The following is a 24,528-nucleotide window of genomic DNA, read 5'->3' on the forward strand; positions in this document are numbered from 1 at the left end:
TGGGGCTCCCTCACTTACTTGTGGGCCTGGGCAATCTAGGCCACTTGCCTACTTCCCTTTCCTCATTAGCAAAGTGGGGGTTACAATCCTGCCTGCTCCCCTTCTGGTGAGGATTAAATGTGGATTCCTGGTGAACCCCCCAAGAGCAGTATGCTTTAGTTCACGTTCGCTGCTTTGAGGCTGGTGATGCCGTCCCTGGGGGTAGAATGAAAGAATCCAATTGTGAGTGTCTTCTGTGTCAGCAGTTCTCATCTCATTGTCAGATCAACGTTTTAAGATATATATTATTTATACCCTCATTTATATAGATGAGTAGACTGACTCTCAGAGGGTAACTTGCCCACAGCCACAGTGAACGGCAGACCTGACGGGGGTTCAAACTTGGGTCTGTAAGACTCAAACTCATGCTCTTTCGAATATATCATGCTGGGGGCTTTTTAAAAAAATTTCATTGTGGTTAAAAAACATAAATTTTATCAACGTAATCATTTTTAAGTGTGTATAGTTCAGTCGTGTTAAGTATGTTTACACTGTTATGAAACATCTCCAGAACTTTCCGTCTTGCAGAACAGAAACTCTATGCCCATTAAACAACAGCTCCTCATTTCCCCCTCTCCCCAGCCTCTGGTAAGCACCATTCTCTCTCTACATTTATGAGTTGCACAACTTTAGATGCCTCATATAAGTGAAACCATACAGTATTTGTCCTTTTGTGACCAGCTTGTTTCATGTAGCATAATGTCCTCAGAGTTCATCCATGTGACAGACTTTCCTTCCTTTTTAAGGCTGCGTAGTATTCCGTTGTATGTATTTACCACATTTTGTTCATCCATTCATCGGTGATCGATGTCTGGGTTGCTTACCCCTCTTGGCTATTGTGAACAGCGCTACTATGAACATGTGTATTCAGATATCTGAGACCCTGCTTTCGACTCTCTTGGATATATACCTAGAAGTGGTATTGCTGGATTATATGGTAGCTCTATTTTTAATTCTTTTGTGCAACTGCCATACTGTTTTCCATATCAGCTGCATCATTTTATATTCCCACCAACACCACCCAGGGTTCCAGCTCCTCTACATCTCCACCAACACTTGTTATTTTCTGGTTTTTTGCATTTGTTTTGATAGTAGCCGTACTAATGGCTGTGAGTTGGTATCTCATTGTGGTTTGGATTTGCGTTTCCCTGATGCAAATCAAGCCATTAGTGATGTTGAGCACTTTTTCATGGGCTTGTTGGCCATTTGTATGTCACCTTTGGAGAAATGTCTATTCTAAATCCTTTGTCTATTTTTTAGTTGGGTTATTTGATTTTTTATTGTTGAGTTGTTCTTTATATATTCTGAATATGAATGCCTTACCACACATGCGATTTGTGAATTCTTTTTCCCCTTTCCATAGGTTAACTTATACCCTGCTGATTGTATCCTTTGATACACAAAAGTTTATAAGTTTGATATGAGTTAATACTTGTTTAATATAAGGGTCCAACTTCGTCCTTTTGCATATGTATATGCAATTTTCCCAGCATCATTTGTCAAAGAGACTCCTTTCCCAACATCCTGTTCTTTTAAGGGTAGAGGGAGAGAGTGATAATAGAGGGGATAGTTATTTAGGGGAAAAAATAATGCTAAAATATTTTTTAGTTTCTTGACTGCTACATAAATGGAGAAAGGTATATGTACATCTTTGCTTATAGGATATGTTTATAAGAATTATGGAGAACTTGTTTCCTCAACTTAGATGGAGGTGAACCATGATTTATGTTTGTTTCTGTGGAGAAAAGTACATCAAAACATTACATTAATACAGTATTCTCTCCGGCTCTGAAGAGGTCACTTTTACAGAAACCCAGGGTCTCTGGCATCCAGAAGTTACTGGCAGGTTGGTGGTGGAGGAGGAACCTTTTTAATGGCAAATGAGGCTCTGAACTCCCAGAAGTGAACAGACACAGACGAGGAAAAGAGCCAATGACTCAACGAGGTTATGTTCTGTATACTCTGAAGGCTTGGCTCCCAGTGGGAGTAGCAGTATCTCAGAGGAATGTGGCCGTCCCGGGAAGCAGTGAAGAACAGGAAAAGTTAGTGAGGAAGAGCCAGGAGAAGGGACAGCATTGGAGGCCAGCAGCACGGCAGTGGGCATGAGTGGCAGACGGTGAGGAAGACGGACCAGACTGACGGTACGCAGGTCTGTGTTGTGGTGCTGGAGGGGGCGGGCACGGAGCTCCTGCCGCTGCAGTGTTAGCCCTGGGCTCGCTGGACAAATGGACTCTGCAGAAAGCTCAGGCCAGAGAAACACTAAGCAGCTAGCTGGTGGTCGCGATGGAGGGGGTTTGACGAGTGTGGCGACATTTCTCAGAGGCACTCGAACATTTCAAATGTCTGATTTTCTTGTCAAAAATCTCTGGGCTATAAATAGGGTTATAGAAACCTTTATTCCTTTCCTTTCTGCAGTGAGTATTCAGTAGCTGTGTATTATTTATTGCGGAGGATGTAAATATTATGCTTCCTTCCTCAAGGTTATAGTGCAGTAGAGAAAACACAATGTTCGTAAGTCATGGTAATAACAGGAAGGCAAAAGGTTGTCACTTTAGGTAACCTTTTGAGGTTATCTAAAGAAGAAAAAAGATCTTTTTAAGGATGGAGGAACTAAGAGCTAAATATTTCAAGTTTATATGTCTGGCTCCTGGAGCATGTTACATCTTATATGGAAATAACAAGAGACTTTATAACAGTGATTCTATAGGTCTTATTAGTGTGAATAGTAGTTGTGGAAGGTTTTGAGCCACAGTCCACTGTGGCTCTGCTATTCTAGACATTCTAGACATTCTCTTTGACCTATTTTTCAACAATGTGAATACCTTTGAAAAGAAACATGTTTGTATGTAATTGCTCATTATCTACATGATTTGACTAAAGTGGGACCATAGATACTCTTAGAGAAACTGAATACTTTACGTTGGAATAGCGTTCAGTAGTGAACACAGCAGTCTCACATAATATTACATAAATGTTTGTTAATGTAGTTATAAAGTAGGAATAATACGTAGCTGTTTTAAATGGTGAATCTTAACCATTTACTCTTTCTTTACATACTCTGATTTTTAGTTTTTGAGCATTTAGCACATAATCCTGTATGATAAGAAAATACACTTAGAAAAGCATGGACTTTTAACAGATATTATTTAGGAGAGCTGTTCAGAGTATGGAGGGGGCAACTGAGAGACTGTCTTGAAATTTGCTGAGGGAGAGTATCTCATTTGCCACCATCTGTTCTGGAGCTTGGACAGATTTGACCAACAGCCTGCCTCCAGGCCAAGAACCACTGACCCTTAAATTTTAAAAAAGATGAGAAAAGGGTCACGTTTTACTGAAAAATGTGAATTTAGTACAGGAATTACGAAACTGTAATAAAATACAGAAAGACACAATAAATAAATGTTGATTTTATGACTAAATACTGGTTGTGTTAGGAGTGGCCTATTACAAAGCCAGTAGAAGAATTTTTTCAAAGGAGGATTTGAGCAACTGTAGCTTTTTTACCATGGAACTTATGTTTTAAGCCTGTCTTTTTTAATTTTTCAATTACTGTTGACATTCAATATTGTATTAGTGTCAGGTGTACAACATAGTGGTTAGACATTTATATAACTTACAAAGTGATTCCCCCGATAAGTCTAGTACCCACCTGGCACCATACATAGTTATTACATTATTGACTATAATCTTTATGCTGTACTTTATATCGCTGTGACTATTTTGTAACTACCAATTTGTACTTTTATTTTTTAAAGATTTTATTGGGGAAGGGGAACAGGACTTTATTGTGGAACAGTTTGTACTTCCAGGACTTTTCCAAGTCAAGTTGTTGTCTTTTCAGTCTTAGTTGTGGAGGGCGCAGCTCAGCTCCAGGTCCAGTCGCCATTGCTAGTTGCAGGGCGCGCAGCCCACCATCCCCTGTGGGAGTCGAACTGGCGGCCTTGTGGTTGAGAGCCCGTACTCCAACCAACTGAGCCATTTGGGAGTTCAGTGGCAGCTCAGCTCAAGGTGCCGTGTTCAATCTTAGTTACAGGGGGTGCTGCCCACCATACCTTGCGGGAGTCGAGGAATTGAACTGGCAACCTTGTGGTTGAGAGCCCACTGGCCCATGTGGGAATCGAATGGGCAACCTTTGGAGTTAGGAGCACGGAGCTCCAACCACCTGAGCCACCAGGCCAGCCCCTGTACTTCTTAATCATATCCCATTTTTCACCCAGCCCCCAATCCCCTTCTATCTGTCAATGATCAGTTTGTCCTCTGTATCCATGAGTCTGTTTGTTTTGTTTATTTTGTTTTTTAGATACCACATATAAGTGAAATCATATGGTATTTGCTGTTCTCTTTCTGACTTATTTCACTTAGCATAATACCCTCTAAGTCCATCCATGTTGTTGCAAATGGTAACATTTCATTCTTTCTACGGCCCAGTAATACTCAATTGTATATATGTACCACATCTTCTTTATTCATTTGTCTATCATTGGGTGCTTAGGTTACTTCCATATCCTGGCTATTGTAAATAATGCTGAAGTGAACATAGGGATGCATATATCTTCTATTTAGTGTTTTGGATTTTTTGAGATAAATACCTAAAAGTGGGATTGCTGGATCATAAGGTAGTTCTATTGTTAATTTTTTGAGGAACTTCCATACTGTTTTCCATAGTGGCTGTACCAATTTGCAGTCCCACTAACAGTTCATGAAGGTTCCCTTTTTTCTACATCCTCACCAACACTTACCTGTTGATTTATTGGTGATAGCCATTCTGACAGGTGTGAGGTGACATCTCATTTTAATTTACATTTCTCTGATGATTAGTGATGTTGAGCATCTTTTCGTGTGACTATTGGCCATCTGTATGGCCTTTTTGGAGAAATGTCTGTTCAGGTCCTCTGCCCATTTTTAAATTGGATTGTTTCGTTTTTTGGTGTTAAGTTGCATGAATTCTTCATATATTTTGTATATTAACTCCCTATCAGATGTATCGTTGGTGAATATCTTCTCCCATTCAGTAGGTTTTCTTTTTGTTTTATTGATGGTTTCCTTTGCTATGCAAAAACTTTTTTAGTTTGATATAATTCTATTTTTTCCCTTTGTTTCCAAAAAATTATAACTGAGAGTGATATCAAAATAGTTTACTGCCATTGTTTACTGCCTTTGTTTACTTGTAGGAGTTTTATGGTTTCAGGTCTTACATTTAAGTCTTTAATCCATTTTGAATTTATTCTTATATATGGTGAAAGAAAGTGATCCAGTTTCATTCTTTTCCATGTGTCTGTCCAATTTTCCCAGCACTGTTTATTGAAGAGACTGCTTTTTCCCCACTGTATATTTTTGCCAGCTTTGTCATAGTTCAATTGACTGTACAAGTGTGGGGTGATTTCTGGGGTCTATATTCTGATCTGTCGATATTTGTGTCTGTTTTATGCCAGTACCATACTGTTTTGATTACTATAGCCTTGTAGTATAGTTTGATATCAGGTAGCGTGATAACACAAACTATGTTCTTTCTTAAGATTGCTTTGGCTATTCAGGGTCTTTTGTGGTTCCATATAAACTCTAAGATTATTTGTTCTAGTTCTGAGAAAGAATGCCATTGGTATCTTGATAGGGATTGCACTGAATCTATGGATTGCTTTGGATAGAATGGACATTTTAAGGATGTTAATTATTCCTACCCATAAGCATGGTGTATGCTTCCATTTATTTGTATCTTTTCAATGTCTTATAATTTTCTGAGGATAGGTCTTTTACCTCCTTGGTTAAATTTATTCCAAGGTATTTTTTTTTTTTTTTTTTTTTAAGATTTTATTGGGGAAGGGGAACAGGACTTTATTGGGGAACAGAGTGTACTTCCAGGACTTTATTTTCCAAGTCAAGTTGTTGTCCTTTCAGTCTTAGTTGTGGAGGGCGCAGCTCAGCTCCAGGGGTATTTTTTTTTTAATGCAATTGTAAACAGGATTGTTTCCTTAATTTCTCTTTCTGATAGTTCACTATTGGTGTATAAAAATGCTACCAATTTCTGAATATTAATTTTGTATTCTGCTATTTTAGTACATTGACTTTTGAGTTCTAATAGATTTTTTGGTGAAAATTTTAGGGTTCTCTATATGTAGTATCATTTCATTTGCAAATAATGACAATTTTCCTTCTTTCTTTTCAATTTGGATACCTTGTATATTTTTTTTCTTGTCTGAATGTTATGGCTAGGACTTCCAATACTACATTGAATAAAAGTGGTGAAAGTGGGTATCTTTGTCTTGTTTCCGATCTTAAAGAAAACAATTTAGGCTTTTCACCGTTGAGTATGATTTTAGCTGTGGGTTTGTCATATATGGCCTTTATTATGTTGAGGTATGTATCCTCTGTTCCCACTTTGTTGAGAGTTTTTATATGACTGGATGCTGGATTTTGTCAAATGATTTTTTTCTTTTTTTTAAGGAGGGTGCAGCTCACAGTGGCCCATGCAGGGATTGAACCGGCAACTTTGGAGCTACTAGCACCATGCTCCAACCAACTGAGCTAAGCGGCCACCCCCGAGATTATACGAATTTTGTTTTTCATTTTGTTTATGTGGTGTATCACATTAATTGATTGGTGGATATTGGACCAACCTTGCATCCCAGGAATAAATCCCACTTGATCATGGTGTATGATCTTTTTAAAAATTGCTGAATTTGGATTGCTAATATTTTGTTGAGGATTTTTGCCTCTGTGTTCATCAGGGATATTGGCATATACTCATACTCTTCTTTTTTTGTAATTTTTGTCTGGTTTTGGAATCAGGGAAATGCTGGCCTTGTTAAATGAACTAGGGAGCCTTTCCTCCTCTTCAGTTGTCTGGAGTAATTGGTTTCATTGATCTTTTGTGTGTTTTTTGACTCAATTTTGTTTATTTCAGCTCTGATGTTTATTATTTCCTTCCTTGTACTCATTTTGGCTTTTGTTTGTTCTTCTTTTTCTAATAATAGTTCCTTTAAGTGTAAAGTTAAATTGTTTATTTGATATTTTTCTTGTTTTTTGAGGTAGGCTTGTATTTGCTATGAATTTTCCTCTTAGAACTGCTTTGACTGTGGCCCATATCTTTTGGGGTTGTTGTGTTTTCATTATCATTTGTCTGAAGGTCCATTTTGATTTTTCCCTTGATCTCGTCAATGCATTCATTGTTCAGTAGCATGTTATCTAGTCTCCATGTGTTTCTGTGTTTTTCAGTTTTCTTGTAATTAATTTATAAATTAATGCCATTTTGATAGAAGATACTTGATGAGATTTCAGTCTTCTTAAATTTATTGAGACTCACTTTGTGGACTAATATGTGGTCTATTCTGAAAACATTCCGGGTGCACTTGAAAAGAATGTATATTCTGCTGCTTTGAGGTGAAATGTCCTAAAAACGTTAAATCCATCTGCTCTAATGTATCATTTAATGCTGTTTCCTTTTTGACTTTCTTCTGGATGATCTATCCATTGATGTCATTGGGGGTATTAAAGTCCCCTACTAGACTGTATTACTGTCAACCTCTCCCTTTACGTCTGTCAATATTTGCTTTATGTATTTAGGTGCTCCTGTGTTGGATGTATAAATGTTTACAAGGTTATATCCTGTCGTTGAATTGAACCCTTTATCATTATGAAATGATCTTCTTAGTCTCTTGATATAGCCTTTGTTTTAAAGTCTGTTTTGTCCACTATAAGTATTCCTACTCCAGATTTTCCTTCATAACCAGTTGCAGGAAATATCTTTATCTATCCCTTTACTTTCTGTGTGTGTCTTTGAACATGAAGTTTGTCTGTTGTAGACAGCATTAGTTTTACTCTTGTCTTTTTTTTTCAATTGGGGAATATTGGGGAACAGTGTTTTTTTTCCAGGATGTCAAGTCATTGTTTTCAATCTAGTTGTGGGGAGGGGCGGGGGGGCCGCGCAGCTCAGTTCCAAGTCAAGTCATTGTTTTCAATCTAGTTGTGGAGGGCGCAACTCACTGGTCCATGTGGGACTTGAACCAGTGTCCTTGGTGTTATGAGCACCGTGCTCCAACCACTGAGCCAAACGGCCTATGTACTGGCAGCTCAGCTCAAGCTGTTGCTTCTCACTGGTCCATGTGGGAATTGAACCAGCGACCTTGGTAATGAGCACTGTGCTCTATCCACTGAGCGAACCCGTCGCCACTGGCAGCTCAGCTCCAAGCTCAAGCCGTTGCTTTCGGTCTAGTTGTGGAGGGCGCAGTTCACTGGCCCATGTGGGAAGTGAACTGGCAGCCTTGTTGTTAAGAGCTCGAACTCTGGGCCGGCCCGGTGGCTCAGGCGGTTAGAGCTCCATGCTCCTAACTCCGAAGGTTGCCGGTTCGATTCCCACATGAGCCAGTGGGCTCTCAACCACAAGGTTGCTAGTTCAATTCCTCGATTCCCACAAGGGATGGTGGGTAGCGCCCCCTGCAACTAAGATTGAACATGGCACCTTAGGCTGAGCTGCCTCCCGAATGGCTCAGTTGGTTGGAGCGCGTCCTCTCAACCACAAGATTGCCGGTTTGACTCCCACAAGGGATGGTGGGCTGTGCCCCCTGCAACTAGCAACAGCAACTGGACCTGGAGCTGAGCTGCGCCCTCCACAACTAAGACTGAAAGGACAAGAACTTGAAGCTGAATGGCACCCTCCACAACTGAGTTTGAAAGGACAACAACTTGATTTGGAGAAAAGGCCTGGAAGTACACACTGTTCCCCAATAAAGTCCTGTTCCCCTTCCCCAATAAAATCTTAAAAAAAAAAAAAAAAAAAAGAGCTCGAACTCTAACCAACTGAGCCATCCGGCCGTTTTCTTATCGATTCAGCCATCCTGTATTTTTGATTGGAGTATTTAATCCATTTATATTTAAAGTAAGTATTGCCAAGCATGTAGTTATTACCATTTTATTCATATTTATGACATATCGTTTTCTTCTTCTTAAAGAAGTCTTTCTAACATTTCTTGTAATACTGGCTTGGTGGTGACGAACTCCTTTAGTTTTTTTTGTCTGGTAAGCTCTTTATCTCTCCTTTGATTCTAAATGATAGCCTTGCTGGATAGAGTGATCTTTGTGTAGGTCCTTGCTTTTCATCACTTCCAATATTTTGTGCCAGTCTCTCTGGCCTGCAATGTTTCTGTTGATAAATCAGCTGACAGTCTTATGGGAGCTCCCTTTTGGGCAACTAACTGCTTTTCTCTTGCTACTTTTAAAATTCTCTCTTTGCCTTTAACCTTTGTCATTTTAATAATGATGTGTCTTGGTGTGGCTTCTTTGGGTTCATCTTGTTTGGGACTCTGTGCTTCCTGGGTTTGTATGTCTACATCTTTTGCCAGGTTAGGGAAATTTTAATAATTATTTCTTCAAATAGATTTTAAATCCCTTGCTGTCTCTCTTCTCTGGTACTCCTATGATTCGAATGTTGTTATCTTTGATGTTGCACCAGAAGTCCCTTAAACCATTCTCATTGTTTTTCTTCTTGCTGTTCTGATTGGGTGTTCTTTGCTACCATATCGTCCAAATCGCTGATTTGATCCTCTGCTTCATCTAATTTGTTGTTGATTCCTTCTAATGTATTCTTCATTTCAGTTAATGTATTCTTTATTTCTGATTGATTCTTTTTTATGGTTTTTATGTCTTTGTGTAAGTTCTCACTGAGTTCATGTATTCTTCCACTAAGTTCATTGAGAATGTCCTTATAACCAAGTTTTGAACTTTGTATCTGATAGATTACTAGTTTCCATTTAATTTAGGTCTTTTCTGGAGTTTTATCCTGTTCTTTCATTTGGGACATGTTTTTTGTCTCATTTTGGCTACCTCCCTGTGTTTCTTTCAATGTATTAGGTAGGTCTGCTATTAACCAGTCTTGGCAGAGTGGCCTTATGTAGTACTGTTTCCCCGAAAATAAGATCTAGCTGGACCATCAGCTATAATATAATGCATCTTTTGAAGCAAAAATTAATATAAGACGTGGTATTATATTATACCTGGTCCTATGTTATATTAAAATAAGACAGGGTCTTATATTAATTTTTGCTCTAAAAGACGCATTAGAGCTGATGGTCCAAGTAGGTCTTATTTTCGGGGAAACATGGTAGGTGTCCTATGGTGCCCAATGATGCAGTCTCCCTGTTTACATGAGCCAGATATTCCAGGGTTGTCCCTTGTGTGGGTTGTATATGCTTTCCTGTTGTAATTGAGCCTCGATTGTTGTTGTTATATCAGTGGTTTGGATTGACCCTCCAGCTTACTGGCTGTGAGGACTGGCGGTGACTACAATAGATGAGCTGTTGTGCGAGGGCTGACCCTACCGAGCAGGATTTGCTTTAGCAGTGCTCTGATGTCTGCTGAGTCCACTCTTTGGGTTTGTCATTTGTGTCAGTAATTCGGTAGTGCTTTGGTGTTGTCTGAAGTTGGCCACCAGGTGTGTTGATTCTGGGGCTTCTTTGGAGGGGCTCCAGTGCATGCCCAGGTCGGCTGCTATCTGTGTCTAGCCTGGGCCCACCTGGTGGGAGCTACTAAATGATCTGCAGTTGGTAGCTGCCCATTCTGTGCTTGGTTTCACATGGGAGAGGCTATGCTGTGAACCAACCCTGGTTGCCACTGGTGCCAGGCTTGGGATCGCTTAGCAAGAGGTACAGTACATGCTGAAGACAGCCCCAGCTTGTTTGGTGTTTGTGGACCTTTGAAAGATATTAAGAAAGTCTGCAGCATGGGCCAGGCTAGTTGCTTGTGAGAAACAGCTGTTGAAAGATGTTTGGGCTGGGCGTTTGAGTTGAGTGGGGCGAGGCCTAAAGGAATCAAAAGGTGGGGCGAGCAGCATTAGCCAGTTTGATGGCGACTCAGTCTTGCGCCTGCCTGTGTCTGTTGATGGTGTGATGGGAGGCTTACCCAAGGAACAATGGCATCTGCCAGTACTTCTATCTGTGATAGAGCTGCTCCTCCAGTCCTTGCTCTGAAGCCAGACAGTTCAATTCCTCCCTGTATCCCTGGTGCTTTTCGAGTTGCTGTCCCTTCGCTGGAGCTTAGGACTAGTGTTAGTGAGTGAGTCTGTGCTTGGGCTGTTTAAGAGGAATGCCTGGAACCCCCGCCGCCCTCCATTACACCCAGACGGAATCCCTGCTGACTTTCACACCCAGGTATTGTGGGGATTCCTCTTCCTGGCACTGGTAGTCTGGGCTGGGCATCCTGGTGTAGGGCTGTCGCCCTTGCTCCTCTGGGGAGATCTCAAGAGCTGAAATATCCCTCATGAATCTTAACCACAATACGTGAGTATGGAAACAGCCTGTCTTGCGTCTGTACACAGTCTCGACATGGCTTCTTCTTTATATCTTTAGTTATAGGAGTTCTATTCATCTCGTCTTCAAGGGTGTTGTTCTGTAATTTAGTTGTAGCACAGCCGTTTCCTACTCCTCCGTCTTGATCACTTAGCCTTGTCTTTGTCTCCATATACTTCATATCTTATTGTTCTCCATTGCCTTGCATTTGTTTCCTTTTTTTGAGGTACAGTTAGCATACAAGTTGCCAATATTTGAGTTTTACACTATAAATTTTTACTCATAACATCATCACCACAATCAAGACAATGTACATATCTGTCATCCTCAAATTTCCTCATGCCTGTTTGTCATCCTCTTCTCCCTGGGTCTCTGGGACTCATGCCTTTGTAGTATATAGGGGAAAAATCTTGGAAACACTGTCTTAAGGAATTCTCTTAAGTTCTAGGACTGGCCTAGAACCCTGAGGCAACTCCTGGCAGTTGAGCTTACCTTTCTGCTCACTTCTCTTTCATCCATGCCTCTTTTGGCTTAGAACCCAAAATTGTATTTTTGAATGTGTAGAGTGAGTTAGCTTTGTTGGTGCTCTGTAGCTTTGTGTGCTACATCAAGCATGCTTGGCTAGTGCTTCCCATACCGTAGTGAAGATTGAGGCTTAAAAAAAAAAATTCCAGTCCATTGTTGACTGATGCATCTGTAAAAGACAATAAAAATCAGTTACCAGAAAAATGAAATTAAAAAAAAAAATTCATGAGTACAAGTCTCAATTTTTTTCTCTTTAGATTCAGCAAATAGAAAATTTCTCTGTAAAATTACTATTTCTAAATACTTGTTCCGAATTTCTCCGCTGATTTCACTGCAACAAAATCTTACGATCACCGGTTACAGTGAGTAGGTGATAGACAACCCTGCTTTTCCCCAGTGTGTTTCAGTGGGTACAGTGGTCTTTGGGCCATGCTTTTAGAGTTTCCTGCTTGGAATATCCAGCAACTTTTGGCCAGTTATTTTGACTTGAGAAATGAAAGGAAACTAAGAGTTTGAGTATTTACTACATGCCAGCCAGTGTGCAAAGCATTTTTTAAAATGATGTTAATCGTAGGCTTGTTGTATATGGCCTTTACTATGTGTAGGTATGTTCTTCCTGTACCCACTTTTCTGAGAGTTTCTATCATGAATGGTTGTTGAATTTTGTCATGCTTTTTATGCATCTGTTGAGATGATCGTGTGATTTTTATCCTTCATTTTGGTAATGTGGTGTATTACTTTGATTGATTTGTGGATATTGAACCATCTTTGCATCCCTGGAATAAATCCCACTTGATCTTGGTGACTGATCCTTTTAAATGTAGTATTGAATTCCGTTTGCTTATATTTTGTTGAGGATTTTTTGCATCTGTTTTCATCAGGGATATTGGCTTATAATTGTCTTTTCTTGTTGTGTCCTTGTCTGGTTTTGGTATCGGGGTAGTGCTGGCTTTATAAAATGAGTTTGGAAATATTCCCTCCTATTCTATTTTTGGAAGAGCTTGAGAAGGATCGGTATTAATTCTTTAAATGTTTGGTACAATTCATTAGTGAATCCGTCTGGTCCTGGACTTCTGTTTTGGGAGGTTTTTGATTACGGGTTCAATCTCTTTGGTAGTCAATTGGTCTGTTCAAATTTTGTATTTCTTTATGATTCAGCCTTTGCAAAGCTTTTTTCTTACTTTATTTCTAAGTAATCCTCTAAACAACCCTGCAAAGTAGGTGCTATTAGACCCAGAGGAGGGGTGAATTAACTTGCTTATATTCACATCTTCAGGCAAATGTTTCTGAATCCTTGCTGTGGGCCGGGTATGTATAATACTAGTCTCTGGGGTTTCAACAGAAAGCAGAGCAAACAAAACTCCCTGTCCTTATGGTTCTTACATCTTTGTTGGGGGAGATAGATCATAAGCAAATAAAACAGATGGTGATTAACTATGTAGAGAGACATAAGTTAGCGAAAGGTGTAGGGTATAGGAGGTGGGCATTGCACATTTAGTTAGGGTGGTCGGAGAAGTCTTCACTGTAGTGAAATTTGAACAAAGACCTGAAGGGGCTGAGGGAGAGAACCACTTAAAGCCAGTAGCCCTGGTAAAGGTCCTGGAGTTTTTTGAGGAACTCACTGAAGTTAAAGATCTTCTCCCAGCTAGAAAATGGCTAACATCGGTTCGAACTAAAATTTGCTTTTCTATTATGCTTTAAAGTCTTTCTTCATTCTCCATGCTCCTGATTTAAAAGCTGCCCGGATCTAAATAAAGTGGAAATAAGTTTGGGAGCAGCAGAGAAACTTATGTGTGTAAGGGATTAGACTGAAAGTCTGTTCTTTGTGTGAATTTTGCTTTTGATTGGGTGTGGATATTTTCCAAGGCCTTGAATATCTTTTTGCTAAGGGTACAAAACACATGAGTTTTGTGGTCGAGTTTCCATTTTTAAGTGGATGAAATTTCTCTTGGAGACATAAAAGGCTAGACAAAATCAGGGAAAGAAATTTTAAAGAAGAAAGATGATTAAAGCTTTGGAAAGAAGGCGTGCTTTTATTTAAGCTCTTTGAAAATAAAGACTGTGTAAGTCATTCCCTGCTTGCAAATGACTTGGTACTTAGCAGACGCTGTCCTTGGCATTTGAGAGGAACCTTTGCTGTGGCTCTTTTCTCATCCGGCTGTTCGCCAGGCCCAAGACTTTCCGTCTGCACGTACTGACAGCTCTGACCCAGACCCTTCGCCCAGCTGCTGAACCTTGGACTCCTCTGTGCCCGTCACCTCCTCTCTGAGCCTCAGATTGGGTTTGGGAGGAAGAGTAATGGTATTTGTCATTTATGACTGTTAGTTGTACCATTCTCATTTGAGCTTGAATGCAACATGAAATTGGCAGGCAGGCATTTCTGTACCCATTTTACAGATGAGAAATGTGAAACTCAGCAGTATTAAATAACTTGCTCAAGATGATTATCCCCCATGAAACCATTGTAGAGATTTGAACCAAAGCCCTTGGTTTCCATCTCCTCTGATGGCTGCTATGCCATCTCCTTTTCCAGCTACGCTTTGGGCTTAAGCAAGCTTTTGTGGGTTCGTCATGATGTTATTATATGGAATTTATTATGTGGTAGTTGTGAAAATTGCAGAATTATAAACTTAATATAGAATTGGCTTTAAATTTTTGTTGATTGAGTTAGAGACTAATTGAATGTTACTTGATTTTTACAGTGCCTTGCTAATTAAACAAAAAAACAAAAAATTATTTTTTGAGCAGTTTAGGTTCACAGCAAAGTTGAGGGGAAGGTACAGAGATTTCCCATGTACCCCCTGCCCCCACACATGCACAGCCTCCCCCACTATTAAGGTCCCTCATCAGAATGGTACATTTGTTACAACTAATGACCTACACTGACACATCATATTCACCCAAAGTCCGTGCTTTACATGAGGGTTCACCCTTAGTGTTGTACATTCTATGGGTTTGGACAAATGTATAATGACATGTATCCATCATGGTATTATACAAATCCTTTTCACTGCCCTAAAAAATCCTTTGTGCTCCACCTACTCATCCCTTCTCCCTACCCCCTACCCCCGCCCCAGCTTGCTAATTTTTATGTGGGCATTTGTTGACCCCAAGAAAGAATGTACCTGCTAAGAAGGACTGCCTGTGGTTAATGAGACCTAAATATAATCAGTCTCGCAGCCATTGTTTAGGGGGCCTCTCACACATAACTGCATGTCAGGGAAAAGCCGCAGACTGAGCTGCCAAGCTGCCTGCACTATGTTCATGCCATCTGAACTGACCCTTATAAAGAAGCTCCTGGTATTGTATTTCGACCAATGGGACTGAGAACTACCCCGTCCAATCGGAGCTGGGCAGCTATAGCTTCATTTGAATCTTTGCTGACTAATCAGAGTGGCTCCGTGATGCCCGTCAGAATGTGTGATTCTAACCAATCAGGACAGTGCTATTTGGACCAATCAAACTGTGCAGATTTGGAGACCTTATTTGCATAAAAATGTATCAATCAGGGAAAGGGGGAACTTCTCTCTATATAAGCTACTCCTTTGGCTTTGGTGGAGCACACATTCAGCTGCATTTCCCCAGCTGGAGCTGTAACACTTGAGCTGTTTCACTTGAATAAAGTCTTCCTTTACCACACTCCAAACTGGGGACTCCTGTTGGCATTGGATTAGTGGCAGAGACCTTCAGTTGACATATTTAAAAATTCAGGTAAGTGTGCTTCCAAATTTGGTAGGGGATGCTCTTATTATTTTTGGAATATGTATTTATACCTGCTATAGTAACAGTCCCTTGGTAATAAGCCCTAACACCTGTTAAAACAAAAAGCTTAACTTCCACAGCTGAAAGCCTTCATAAAAGAAAGGGTTTAGTGAGCCGTATGCTAGTTAGGACCTGCTAAGAGGACCAGGACCTGGGGCATGAAGTCTAAACCCCCAGCAGCAGTGCCAGGTGGAGACGGCAACATGTCCGCCAGCCTGGAGTTGACAAGCTCTTTTATACATTATGTTTTGGGAAAGAAAGATGTAAGTTGTTTACCTTGACTACAGATTGGGGGGCAGGATAAGGTGAAGCAAGGGCAGTTCTATGATAGGAGCACAGTCTGTAAGGAAGAACTATTTACTCCTTTTTTTCGGTTACATGCAACAGTCCTGAAAGTTCATGCTTATGCAGGATGTGGTGGCATCTAGTGGTTTGCTAATAGATGCCCAGAAGTTGATTCAAAGCTCCGACATACATTCAGGAATGTGAGCAGTCTTTTGTTAATTGGCTCACAGCTACTGATTGGTTAATTATTCCCATTTCTGTATCACTCTTTGGCCGCTGTAATTTAATTTAGACCATCTCAGAATTTTCCTCTTGTCATAGTTGGAGTTATCAATCATATAAAATAACCCCCCACTGTTTTTCCCCTCACTAGTGTGCTTATCATTTGTAACTTCCCCTTGGAGGTCAGAGGAAGGGGGGGTGGGATTTTTAAACCTAGAGTAGTATATTTTTTTGATACTTTTGGAAACATATGCTTTTTAGAATGTGAACTAACTATTCTTCAAACAATGAACAACAGAAGTCAGCAAGCTTGGTGTTGGTGGCTGTGTGGTACCTCAAACCGAGTCCTCCCCAAATGAGCTTGAAATAGTGAATAGTTTTGCTGTCCTTAGATCCACAGAGCCCATACTTAGCAGACACTGACAGTTCTTGTTTCAGGTTACGTTAGCCATCCAGATGTTCGGGGCTCTTCCTTTTTCTTCAGAAACATTTCTCCTTGAGATTTGTCCAGGGGCCCTTTTGCTCTGATGTCGTGCTACAGTTCTTCTTTTTCCTTCCTTCAGATTTTACGTCTGACAACATTTTGTTGTAGTCAGCCTGGTGGACTGAGTAGGTCTAGACTGAATACTGACTTGCAGAGGTGGTTTTAGCTGCAGCCCTTCTGTTTTCATCTTCGTTTTAGGCACTGTTTCTTTTTTTCTTTAAAGAATTTTATGTTTTGATTTGTAATGACTATTCCAGAAATCAGTCTTGAGTCATCAGGGTTGTTTAGTCTTTCTTTTGTGTATTTGTGTGTGTGAGTGTGGTATTTTGTATTTGGATAACGTAAAATATAGCATTCTTGATTCTGTAGCCAAAACCAAATGAGGTTGCCAACAGGACAGAAAAAAGTAGCAAGATAGTGCGAACAGGCACATACATGTGCTCAATGCCTGCATCAGGAAACAAAGTTACCTGAGGCAGGATTTGAAGTTCTTCTTGGCAGGTGAGATGTAACATGAGCGAGGGGGCTTGGGAGCTGGGGAAAGGTCTGGTCGTAACCTGGATATCAGTCTTACAGCAGTGACAGGATTATTATCAATTGGTTTTCTCTAATCATTGTACTTCTGTTTTGTATAAGGTTTTAGGATTTATGTACATGAATAAGAGCTACCAGTTACCAGGTTTTCTTCACCCTGTTTTACCAGTTGTAGTTCAATTTAACAAGTTTTTTTTTTTTTAAATTGGGGAATATTGGGGAACTGTGTGTTTTTCCAGGACCCATCAGTTGTCCTTCAATTTGGTTGTGGAGGGCGCAGCTCAGCTCCAAGCCCAGTTGCCGTTTTTTTTCAATCTTAGTTGCAGTGGGTGCAGCCCACCATCCCACGTGGGAATTGAACTGGCAATCTTATTGTTGAGAGCTTGCGCTCTGACCAATTGAGCCATCTGGCTGCCTCAGCGGCAGCTCAGCGGCAGCTCGTTGTCTTCAATCTAGTTGTGGAGGGCGCAGCTCACTGGCCCATGGGGGAATCGAATCGGCAACCCTGTTATTCAGAGCTTGTGCTCTAGTCAACTGAGCCATCGCCCCTTAACAAGTATTTTTAAAGTGCCTTTGACAATTGAGTCTTACACCTTACACTACAGTGGTTGAAAAGGTAAGGGACAAAGCTTCTGGTCTCAGAAGTTATACTCTAGTAGGGAGCAGCAAAATAAATCCCATGCTACATGGCAGCATATGGTAAATATCCTAAAAAGAGATAGAGAGGAGTGATACAGTACTCACAGGACAGGGAGGGCTCCCTCAGGGGTTTATGACTACCTCAAACAAGGACACTTACCTGTTACTGCTTCACATTTCCTGACACTGTTGTTTGATCTGGACTCATCTGTCGAAATTCCTTGAAGATGGGTTGGAAACTGGGAATACCTTATCATCTTTCAGAGCTATCAGTGCCCTAAGCATATTGTTTTATAATCAGTGGCCTTTACTTGTCTCCCCACTGAACCATAAGCTCGTTAAAAGCTGTAAAACGGTCTTATTCCTGTTCCCTGAGACCTTGCACAGTGCCTGACTGATCTGGTGCTTTTTCAAGTTACTCCTTTCCTTGAGAATGCCCTTTTCCTCCTCTTCTGCTTTGTGAGCACGCCAATACAGACTTCAGTTACCTACTCTATAAAGCCTTTCTTGCTGCTGCTTTAACCTATAGCTCTTAGTAAACACTACCTCTCCTATTCCACAGAATATTTCCGTGCTTTGTGTGTATCTCCCAGCCTAGGAAGTTACTAACGGGCAGGGACCACTCATCTTTTGTGCCTACAGCAGTCAAAGTTACATGGTCGTCACTGGCTACATATTTACTGAAATGAAAATGAAGGGAAGTTTTTAATTTACAGGTGTGTGTTTGCCACTCACCCCTGCTTTAGTGGTACAAAGTGGGTAATAATAAGTTAACACTTGCATTGGCTCAAAAATTAATTTTTACTAACTGTTTTACTCTTTTATATTCTCAATAAATGCCAATTTCTCTATGTTATAGTACTTTGTTTTTTAAATAAGAGAGAAAGGTGCTTCAGATGTTTTTAAACGACTGTTTAACGTTTCTGGGAACTTACAAAGTATTTTGGTGCAGCATTGAAAAAATGAAAATCTGTTTTTTCTGGAAAACAAAATCTTGTTCATCTCTAATTCCGTCTTACCAAGTGACTATTGAATGAGCTCATGAGATTATATGTTATGATACTATAGTGAAATATGTAACAGAATTACCAGTTAGTCATCAGCAATTTCTAATTATGACTCAGTTCATCTTCCTTCTTCTATTAAATTATTTTTTTATCAGAGCACATGCATTGCACTTCGGAATGTAAAAACTTGTTTCATATATTTCTAACCCATATATCCAATCCTATTTTTTATACTCCCTTTAAATGGAAGCACTTTTATTTTTAAATAGTTTTTAAATGTTAGACTTAACAATATAATTTGGTGGTGTTACAAGATTTTGACCACATGGCGTATGAAATATCTATGCTTTCCTCTACCCCTATTCTCAGAGATTCCCTTAATTAACAGGTTAATGCTTTAGCTGAACTCTTAAAATCATTTCAGCTGTCATAAATATGAAAAATGTTTGTTTTAGCCCATGATACATAAATAATTATTTAATCTAGCTCTCAAGAAAAATGATGACGTGGGGAAGTTCTTTCTATAAGAATAAATTCAATCTTAAATCCAGGTTAGCACCCTGGATTCATTATGCCATGTCACCTTTGGTATGCATTCATGGGATTTTGTAGATGAATTAGTGTTAAAATAAAATGAATTTAACATTGACTGTTCAGGGACTCATGGTTCCCAAGGAATATATTTATTCCTAAACTTCTGTTACTCTTCCCTCAATACTAATTTGAATTGTTGAAGTGGACTTCTAATTTTCTAGTTTGTTCATTTGTTTGAGACATACTGATGAGAGCCTGCTGTCTGCCAGGTGTGTGGTTGGTGTGAGAGATCTCTGTGAATAAGAATTAGCACGTACAGTAAACTTCCATTTGGGGTCAGACTAATGAGGAATTAGGCACATACAGTTCAGGATGTTAAGCTTTATTTTAGGGATACCAGGCCCTCTGGGTGCATCAGTGACCAGTTTGAGGGACGTTGGGAAAATTTTCCAAAGGAAGTGACATCTAGACTGAATCTCACCTGGTAAATAGGAAACATCCTGAGGTGACATTCTAGGAAGGAAGAGCAGAAGGTACAAAGGCCACGAGGGAAGAGAAAGGAGGATGCTGAGATGTGTAGGTAGGTCCCTGTGGCTGGCTGAGAACGTGTCAACTGGGGGGTGGACCCCGGCAGGGCTGAGTGGGAGCAGCGGCAGCGCGGTAGGAAGGGGCTTTTTGTCAGGCTCAGACCGTTCTTACCGCTACTCAGGTTTCCTCGGTTACAGATAACAGGAATTGACTCTGGCAAACATAAGCTAAAAAGGAATGTACTGGAAAGATAGGCTCCCAGAACTGAAGAACGGGGCTTAATGTCCCGGTGTCTGAGAGGACAAACAGCTAGAGCAACTCCTGGCATCATAGCAGAACTTGCAGAATTTCTCTGTAGGGTAAGACCATTAGCTGACTTGTTCCACCTGCAGAATATTAGTCTGTACAGCAGTCCCCCTTATCAGCAGGGGATATGTTCCAAGACACCCCCCACCCCCCGCCTGTGAATGCCTGAAACCGCAGATAGTACCGAACCGTATATATACGTATATATATGTACATGGATGTGATAAAGTTTAATTTATGAATTAGGCTCAACAAGAGATGAACGATAATAAAATAGAACAATGATAACAATATACTGTAATAAAAGGTATGTGATTGTGGTCTTTCTGTCTCTTCTCTCTTCTCTCTGATAACTTTCTGTCTCCTCTCTGATAACGGAATGACTAACGGGCAGGTAGCATAAACAGCATGGATACACTGTACGAAGAATGATTCACATCCTGAGCTGGACAGAGTGGGATGGTGCGCTATTTCATCCCTGTACTCAGAATCGCATGCAGTTTAAAAGTTACAAATTATTTCTGGAATTTTCCATTTAATATTATCTGACCATAGTTGACCACGAGTAATTGAAGATAGGAAAAGTGAAATCATGGGTAAGGGGGGACTGCAACTCAGGTTTCTAGTTTTCGAGAAATAGAATCTGATTAGTCCAGGTCCAGTGCCCAAACGAGGACTGGTCAGGCTGGCTGGGGATGGGGACACTATGTCTAGTCAGTCTATTATGTGACCAGGTGAGCTGGATCTGAAACAGAGAGGAAGGAGGTGTGTGTACTGCCCAGAAGGCAGTGGTGCGATGGCTCTGGAAAGGTGTGGGTTGGGGACAGTGATCAGGAAAGAGTGGAAGTTCAGAGGCCCGTTTGAAGGCTGTTGCATTAATCTAAGTGCGAGGCGATGGTGCTACAAGCAGGGAGTGTCCACAAGAATAGAAAGAAGGGAATAGACTCATATTTAAAGGGCAGAAAAGAAGGGACTTGGCATTTGGACATTGGGTGGTTTGAGAGGATGTTTCCTGAGTTAAGGATGATTCCCATGTTTCTGGCTTTAGCCACTGGGTGAATGGTGGTGCCTTTTGTGGAGAAGAGTTAGTTTCAGGAGGGGACTAGGGCTTTCATATAGTTTTGAAGTGTTGACGTGGCATACCTAAGCCCACCCTGTTTAACTTAATTCTTAGTTAGGTATGAACAACTGTTCACCTATAAATTACTTCTGGGGCTCCCACTCTGCCATCAGGGCCCTCTCACTCTGACATAGCGTATGTATAGAGATGAATATGATGAACTTGTTGGGTTATAAATGTGTTCCATAATTAGGACCTAAGGAGAGTATACAAAGATGGAGAAATCTGGTAACACTTGACAGACTGGGCAAATCATGTTGGGTGAAATTACGCCAGAGTGTTTAAAAGGCCAGAGAGGAAAGACATGCAAGGGCATTGAACAGGTTATAAAATAGGTCTATGTCCATTAAGAGAGTATTCTATGGAAAACATTTATCCCGATTTTCTTTGTTTGTGTGAGACTTATAAAGGAAAAAAGAGGCATGGCAACAGATGGATGAAAAAGGCTGGGTCTTTTACCAGTGCACCAATCTGTAGCTGGCAATAATTCGGAACTGTAGCTCCATCTGCTGGAGAGAAGCAAACCCACTGTTGCACAGTGTATGAATGAAAGTGACCCTCTGTCCATAATCTTAGTGAGCCAACCAATATTTATATGCCGGGTAGCAGCACCTTGCCAGGCGCTAGGGTAGCAGCTTGAAAAATTAAACGCATCCCCTTCTCCCATCGTACTTAGCTCTTGAGAGGCTTTTTGCTTTGAAGGAAAAGACTTCAGTTTAGCTAGTGTGCTTTTGCATTCTAAGTTCCATTCTTAGACTTCTGTTGGGCTGACTTTTAAAAAGTCATGTAACCTCTTTCTGAGCATCATTTTTGTATCTGTGAGAGAAGAAGGACAGTGCCTCTCCTGCCGGCTCAGTTACCATCATTAAATGCCAAGTGTGTACGCTGGGCATAGGCGCAAGGGGCATAAGGTGACTAGGAATCTAGCTCCTACCTTCCAGGAGGTTAGAAAAGGAAACTCCTGCAATAGAAGTGAGGCCTTATGGGAGCCCCAAGGAGGAGTGCTGAATCCAGACAGGAGAAGGTCTCAGACAGGTGGTTTGAAAACCTGATGCTTCGCCTCAGTTGTACAAGGATGTTAGAGTTAGTGAAGGGAAGATGGGGTAAGATAGTCCAGGCTGAGGAATCAGTATAAGCGGCAGCATTGAGATGAGGGCCCGCATCGTGTGTGTGTGTGTGTGTGTGTGTGTGTGTGTGTGTGTGTGTCGCTGCTGGGTTGCATAAAGCGAGTGGCAGGGAGTATCCAGAGACGAGGATTTGGGGAAATAGATGGGCCAGGTGATGTAGGGTTTGTGTGCTTCCTGAAGGGGCTTTGTGCTCAATGCAGCGGAGCGCCACTGGAGAGTTGAGGCAAGTTCCTTAGACTCCAGGTTCCTTAGAGAGATCACTTGCCAACTGGGTCTCTTGGATTTGTTTGACGGGGAGGGACCAGGCTGGTGGGAGGTCACCTGGTTAGAAGGCTGCAGCAGCTGAAGAAGTGAGTAATCCTGAGGCCTGGGACTGTGGCCGAGCCAACAATGAGAGTGACGGGGGACAGACGGACAAATTGGAAAACTACTTAAGAGTTAAATTGAGAAATGGATGCTTTGAAGATAAGAAGGTAAATATGACCGGGAGATTTCTAGCTCTTGGTTGGATAATGTCCATACCTGAGAAAGGACATATCAAGAGGAAGAACCAGATGGGGGTGGGGGGGCGAATGGTTTTTTTTAGTCATCTTGAGTTTGAGCTGTCTGTTAGAAGGGTGTCTCTGTGCAAACAGCCAACAGACAATTTGATGTATGACTAAGTTCAAGAGAAAGGTCTGGCTGGTGTTGTGTTGCTAACACATAGGAAGTAGTGGAGTCATGAGAAGTGATGAAGTCATCAGGGAGAATGTGCGCAATGAGACAAGTCGGGAGCCAGGCCAGAATTAGGGGGGCTGCCATCCCGAAAAGGCAGGCAGAGGGAGAGGGTCCTGCAGAGGAGAATGACTGGATTATAACAGAGATTCCAGGGCAATGGTCTGGAAACCGCGGGAATGGAATTGAAAATTTCCAGGAGAGCATTGTTTATAAATTCCAAATGTAAGATAAAGCTCAAAAATTGCCTTCTGGATTTCTTCTTTAAGAGATGATTTGACCTTAATAAGAGATGTTTCCAGACCACAGTGGGTTGAAGAGTAAATGGGAAGTGAGGCTGCACTTAGAAAAATTTGTCTGAAGAGAGTAGGAGGGGAGCGTGACAGTAGCTACAGGGGCATACAGATTTCTCCTGGTCGCCCTACCCGTGTGTACCCCCCTTTGTCTGTCATAATGCCCTGTTTATTTCCTTCACAGTGCATGGTGATCGGTAAAGAATTGGGGCACAAAAAAAGTCCAATGTTTCTCTCTTTTTGGTTTTAATTGCAATCATGTAAGTTACTTTCTTAGAGAGAATTTCAGCTCAGAAGACTTCCGTTCTATTTTCCTTCTCCCAGGGGAGACTGTGGCTGCTTTCCAGGGTTTATATCTGTGTGGGGGGCTGTTCCTGGTGGGAATAGGGTGAGGGGGCTGCTTTTCACCACAAACAGCCTTTGCACGTCCCACTTCCTTCTGCGTTCCACTCCCACCTCCCAAAAGAAAGGCAATAAATCAAAGCCAGAAAAATGTTCTGGCTGGAATTGGATAGCATTGAGTATTGTGTGAGAAAAGCAGTTCTGATGGTTGGGTTTTAGAGTAACATGAAGGTGCAGCCTGTGTGGTGTGCTCCCCACACGCCCACTAGCAGTGCTGCGTAGAGCCCTGCATGTTAGAACTTCCTCCGCTTTTAGCTTGCCTTAGAGGAGCTGTTTTACTGCTTCGTGAGTCGGTGCAAGGAACCTTCATTCATGAAAGAGGAAGGCTGCGTGAATTGCTCCGGGTTCCCGCATCACTCAACTAAAGATCCCTATATTATTCTCCTGTGGAAACGTGGCCCCGAGGAGTCCTGGGAGGTGACCCGGTTGAATGTGTGAGGCCTCAGCAGCGTTGGCCCTGCTCCTCCTCTGCACGGGGTTGTCAAGGATCAGACCTGGGACAGAAGGAACTGTTGACATCCCTCAGCCAGACAGAGCTTGACCGGCCTGTCTCTACATTGGGCTGTGTCACCAGGAAGATAAAGACAGGCTGCTGGACAGCCAAGTGGTAATGCCCACGGAGGAGACGTAGAAGAAGCTGTTAATTCAAACGTGTAGGTGTTGTCAAGATCCAGAAGGGGAGCGGCTGTCTACTTAGGAAAGTTCACCTCTGTCTATGCTGATCGGTTATT

At 41.3% G+C, this 24,528-nt stretch overlaps 1 protein-coding gene across 1 annotated transcript in view; it reads left to right on the forward strand.

The window, feature by feature from the left end:
- Positions 1–24,528, forward strand: part of LIMS1 (LIM zinc finger domain containing 1) — a 150,099-nt gene that overhangs the window by 28,876 nt on the left and 96,695 nt on the right. The gene's annotated exons all lie outside the window — the stretch shown is intronic.

The sequence above is a fragment of the Rhinolophus ferrumequinum genome, chromosome 13 (genome assembly GCF_004115265.2).
Source record: "Rhinolophus ferrumequinum isolate MPI-CBG mRhiFer1 chromosome 13, mRhiFer1_v1.p, whole genome shotgun sequence".
NCBI classification, from domain to species: domain Eukaryota; kingdom Metazoa; phylum Chordata; class Mammalia; order Chiroptera; family Rhinolophidae; genus Rhinolophus; species Rhinolophus ferrumequinum.